Source organism: Cynara cardunculus (genome assembly GCF_001531365.2).
Source record: "Cynara cardunculus var. scolymus isolate 2C chromosome LG 3, CcrdV1, whole genome shotgun sequence".
In the NCBI taxonomy this organism is placed as follows: Eukaryota; Viridiplantae; Streptophyta; class Magnoliopsida; order Asterales; family Asteraceae; genus Cynara; species Cynara cardunculus.
In genome coordinates, this window is record NC_037530.1 from 9,284,233 (window position 1) to 9,290,099 (window position 5,867).

At 37.8% G+C, this 5,867-nt stretch overlaps 1 pseudogene; it reads right to left on the reverse strand.

Annotated features, from left to right (window-relative positions):
• Positions 1-2,078: 2,078 nt before the first annotated feature.
• Positions 2,079-4,291, reverse strand: LOC112509454 (annotated as a pseudogene).
• Between the last annotated feature and the right edge of the window lie 1,576 nt (positions 4,292-5,867).

A 5,867-nucleotide genomic window follows, 5' to 3' on the forward strand; every position in this document is an offset into this window, starting at 1 on the left:
ATGTTGCTACCTTTTTAAACCAAGTGTTGGATATCGAGCAGTGAGTCCCATGTTGGTTTAGGCTTCACAAATTGCACGAAGAAAGAAAAGCTTACGATCCATATTGGAGGCATTAATGTTCTCATAACCAAGCTTGGGGCAAGTATGAAGCTCTGTTAAACAAAAAAGCAACACACTGGATCTGTTATCATCAAGCATTCAGACCAAGCCAAGGGATTATGAGTTACGCTTGATTGCATCTATTGACTGCATCCGGTTTCTCTTGAGACAAGGTCTTACATTCTGAGGCCATGATGAATGTGAAGATTCAATAATAGAGGGAACTTTTTTGAGCTATTACAGTTTCTGGGTGATCATAATGAAAGCATCAAAGCAGTTATTCTTAATAATGCTCCTGAGAATTTGAAGTTGACTTCACTGGATATCCAAAAGGATGTTGTTGATGTTGTTGCAACAGAAACAACATAACTTATTGTACAAGATCTTGGTAATGATTTTTTTACGGTGCTCATTGGTGAATGTCTAGACGTGTCAACCAAAGAAGAAATGAGTGTTGTGTTACGCTATGTGGATATGAGAGGATGTACGATTAAGCTCTTTTTAAGTATTGAGCATGTTCCAAACACTACATATGTCTTACTTAAAGCGACACTTGATAAGTTGTTTTCAAGACATGGATCAAGTATCTCTAAATTGCATAGGCAAGGTAATGATTGGGCAAGTAAAAGTGCACATCATGTTCGTTGTTTTGCTCATTAACTTCAACTTACTCTTGTTGCTCTAGCGAAATAGCACTCAAAGATCTATGATTTCTTCTTTTTAGTAAACAATGTTGTGAATGTTGTCGGAGGCTCATGCAAACGTCGTGATATGCTTCGAGAGGAACAAACTGTGAAAGTTTTTAAAGCACTTAATTCTGGTGAAATCCCAAGTGGTCGAGGCCTCAGTCAAAAAACTTTTCTTACTAAAGCAGGTGACACACGTTGGGGGATCACATTATGGTACTTTGGTCAGTATGATAGCATTGTTTCCATCTGTGATAGATGTGCTTCAGATGATAGAATAAAAAATGGATTAACCTATGAACACAAATATGAGCTTATATTCTATCAAACTCCTTACAATCATTTGATTTTGTGTTTTGCCTAGACTTTATGAGAATGATATTGGGGATCACCAACGATTTATCCCAAGCATTGCAAAAGAAAGAACAAGATATTGTAAATGCGATGAAGTGGTTGGATTTTGCAAGCATTAACAACAGAAATATGACAGGTGGGATTCTCTACTCAATCAAGTTACCTTGGTTTGTGAGAAGCATGATATTGATGTTTGTAACATAGATGGAATGTTCTTACCTTTTGGATGGTCAGGCTGAAAATCTCGAGTTATTTTATGCGGTCATCGATTTGCAACTTGTGGAATTGGAGAATCGGTTTACAGAGACTAGCACCAAGTTGTTGATTTCTATGACGTGTCTAAATCCAAGAGACTCTTTTTCATCTTTAGATAAGAGAAAATTTTGATTCATCTTGCTCGTTTCTATCTGGATGATTTCGCTGAAATGGAACTTTCGATACTTGATGATCAGCTTGAGACTTGTATCGTTGATATACTGACTGCAAAAAAGTTTTCTAACCTAAAAAGGGATTAGTGATCTAATGATTGAAACAAAAAGGGATAAGGTGTTCATTCTCATGTATTTGCTTACACAACTAGCAATATATTAACTGTTGCGATTGCGACAGTTGAGAAGACCTTTTCAGCTATGAACATCGTAAAGAATAGATTGCGTAATAGAATAAGAGATCAATGGATGAAGGATTGCTTGGTTACTTATATTGGAAAATATGTTTTTGCTAAGAGAATCAAACAAAAAATTTTGCTCTAATACCTATCCAAAACATACAAATATCTAGTGCAAAATTTGAGGATGCATTAGTAACATGTACCTTCTGCTGGGATACTTGTAACCACTTTTGCTATGATATGGGATTCTAAACACTATTATTCCTACCAATAGCCAAGAGCCTAAAGAATTCCTGCACCTTATTCTCAAAATCCAGCTTAACCATCACTTAATCAACTTCTTCAATCTTGGGACCGCCAGCGGGAGGGGGACCGGTGTTACCGGCAGCCGCCTCTGGGCCGCCACCGGCCTGATACATCTTAGCAATAATGGGGTTGCAAATACCCTCCAACTCCTTCATTTTATCCTCAAATTCATCCACTTCTGCTAGCTGATTTGCATCCAACCAATTGATTGTTTGATCAATGGCATCCTCTATCTTTTTCTTGTCACTTGCAGGAAGCTTGGATGAAACCTTGTCATCATTTATGGTGTTCCTCATGTTATAGGAATAGTTTTCCAAAGCGTTTTTTGCTTCAACCTTCTTCTTATGCTCCTCATCCTCAGCCTTGTACTTCTCGGCTTCTTGCACCATTTTCTCAATCTCTTCCTTGGACAATCTTCCCTTGTCGTTTGTGATCGTGATCTTGTTCTTCTTCCCGCCTACCTTATCTTCAGCACAGACATTTAGGATACCATTTGCATCGATGTCAAAGCAAACATTGATCTGAGGGACACCCCTAGGTGCTGGAGGGATACCCGAAAGCTCAAATTTTCCCAGCAAGTTATTATCTCTTGTTCTTGTCCTTTCCCCTTCATAAACTTGAATCAAAACACCAGGTTGGTTATCTGAGTAAGTTGAAAACACCTGTTCTTTCTTGGTTGGAATTGTGGTGTTTCTTGGAATCAAAACAGTCATGACTCCACCAGCAGTCTCCAAACCAAGCGAAAGAGGAGTGACATCCAAAAGCAAGAGATCTTGCACCTTTTCGTTACCTTCACCACTCAAGATTGCTGCTTGAACTGCAGCACCGTATGCAACTGCTTCATCAGGATTAATGCTCTTGCAAAGCTCCTTCCCACTGAAGAAATCTTGCAATAACTGTTGTACTTTTGGGATTCTTGTGGATCCACCAACAAGAACGATTTCGTGGACACTGCGTTTATCCATTTTAGCGTCTCTCAAGCATTTCTCAACAGGTTCCATACACTTCCTGAAGAGATCCATGTTAAGCTCCTCAAACCGGGCACGTGTAATGGTGGAGTAAAAATCTACACCCTCGTATAAAGAATCAATCTCAATGGTGGTTTGAGCAGTGGATGAAAGAGTCCTTTTTGCCCTCTCACAAGCAGTCCTCAACCTCCTTAGAGCTCTAGGATTTCCAGTAATGTCCTTCTTATGCTTCCTCTTGAACTCCTGAACAAAATGGTTCACCATTCTGTTGTCAAAATCCTCACCTCCAAGATGTGTATCACCAGCAGTTGACTTCACTTCAAAAATGCCCTCTTCGATTGTAAGAAGGGAAACATCAAAAGTACCACCACCAAGATCAAAAATAAGCACATTCTTTTCACCAACACTACTGCCTTTTTTGTCCAATCCATAAGCAATGGCGGCAGCAGTAGGCTCGTTAATGATCCGCATCACATTTAAACCAGCAATAGCTCCAGCGTCTTTGGTAGCTTGGCGTTGGGAGTCGTTGAAGTAAGCAGGAACAGTAATAACTGCATTTTTTTACGGATGAACCAACAAAAGCTTCAGAGATCTCGTGCATTTTGGTAAGTACCATGGAAGAGATCTCCTCAGCTGCGAATTCCTTGTTTTCCCCTTTGTAATTGACACCAATCATTGGCTTGTCCCCAGGCCCAGGTGTGACCTTAAATGGCCACAATTTCATGTCGTCTTGCACAGATGCATCACTGAATCTCCTACCAATCAGTCGTTTGGCATCTGCTTTTTTGTCACCAAAACAATCATACCAGAGATAACTTAGCACTTTGGGCAACACTGATGATAGCATAATATTGAAATTTCTCTAGAAATATTTCAAAATGCCTAATTTCTGAAGAACGTTCAAGTTGCCTTGGATCAATTGATGATTTTATGAAGCTGAAAACATCAATAAACTATGGAATTCTGAAACCAACACCGGATTGATCGGATCGACTAATTAACAAAAAGAATACATATTCGAAACAAAAAAATTAAGGCGTCGTTAATTACTTACCAAAGACGGTGTTCATAGGGTTCATGGCGACCTGGTTCTTAGCAGCATCACCAATGAGACGCTCGCTATCAGTAAAAGCAACATAAGATGGCGTCGTTCTATTCCCTTGATCATTCGCAATGATCTCAACACGGTCGTGTTGCCACACCCCAACGCACGAGTAGGTGGTCCCAAGATCAATTCCAATCGCCGGACCTTCACCTTTTCCGGCCATTTTCACACACAAAATCACAGAACGAATTTAGATTGGAAAAAATAAAAAATTTCGAGAGAGAAAACAAATGGAGAAGACAGTTCGTGAGAGGTTCGTCGATGGAGAATGCATGACGATTTTTTATAGGTTACGGTTTTGGGTATGGAACTTTCTCGAATGTCCGAAAGGTTAATGAAAACCGTTGAACGTAATAATGGGATCCCAGTGTCATTGATCCGAGTCCTTTGTTTATATATTTGACCGTTACAAAATTACTTTAATGGTCCTCGAAGGTTTTATTATTTTCTTTATAAGCCCTAAACTTCAAATAATCATAAATTTGCCACTAGCAAATAGAGTTTTGTCATACACCTTGACATGTTTTTGCAAGATCCTGTTTTATTCGATTTTGTATGAAATAATTGGGGTGCTACAAACAAGAATATAGTAGGAAGATAACAATTTTCTAGATGTAAGAATCGAAACTGTAATCTATTGTAGGTACGGGTGCTTAAAAACCCGACTAACTCAGTTAATCCAACCTAACTCGATGTCTAATTGAGTTGTAAAATCTTTAAGCTGTTGGTATTGGGTTCGAACTGAGTTACGGTTATGTGAATCTAACCCAACCCAATGAACCTGATATTATTTTATTTCTTGGATTTAATATGATTGTTAAGTTGTTATTAATATGCATATTAGACAATGCATCATCATGTACCTTCTTTGTATACATATATTTTCAATTTGTTCTTCATATTTATATAACTCCTTATATATGTGAATATATATATATATATATATATAGAGAGAGAGAGAGAGAGAGGTTGGTTCAAATAGAAACCAACCATATGGTACAAACTATGGAAACCGATCTTGACCAATCACATTATTTCTTCACTTTAGGTTCAAATCTAAATTATAAATTAATGATAAGRGTAATTTGGTAATTCAACCTTTTTGTAACCCCCAATAATTAATTGGGAGTTACAAATCTTAAAAGATACATCTAATTGTTCATGAGATTTTTATGATTTCTTTATTATTTCATGTTCATGGTATTCATTTCAWTTGATTTTATACATATATTGAAATTGGTTTTCTAAGTGTACAAGATTTTCATTTCGTTCAAGATACATGGAGAATCCTATTGTAAAAGAATGTCAGAATAATGAAGACGATAAACGCTTGCAGTCTATGTTCATATCTGCACACATGCACAACGATCCTTGATTTTGAAAATGTTCATATCTRTGCATCYCTTGCAGTCTATGTTCATATATGTTCACCATATGAACAACTTGTTTTCATTGWAARACAYAATCGTTGTTCAYAMGWACCCGTGACGATGTCATACAGTATGACATTGAAAAACATCACACCATATGAACATAGTGTTTACATTGTAAGACACAGATGTTGTTCACACGAACATAGGGCCGACATGTGAACATATATGAACATATGAACATAGTGTTTATATTGCAAGACACAGATGCTGTTCACACGAGCATAGGGCCGACATGTGAACATATTGTCATAATCGATCGTAGGTTACAAATCGGCTGGAGAATATCGAGTTCACGATGCGTGAGGA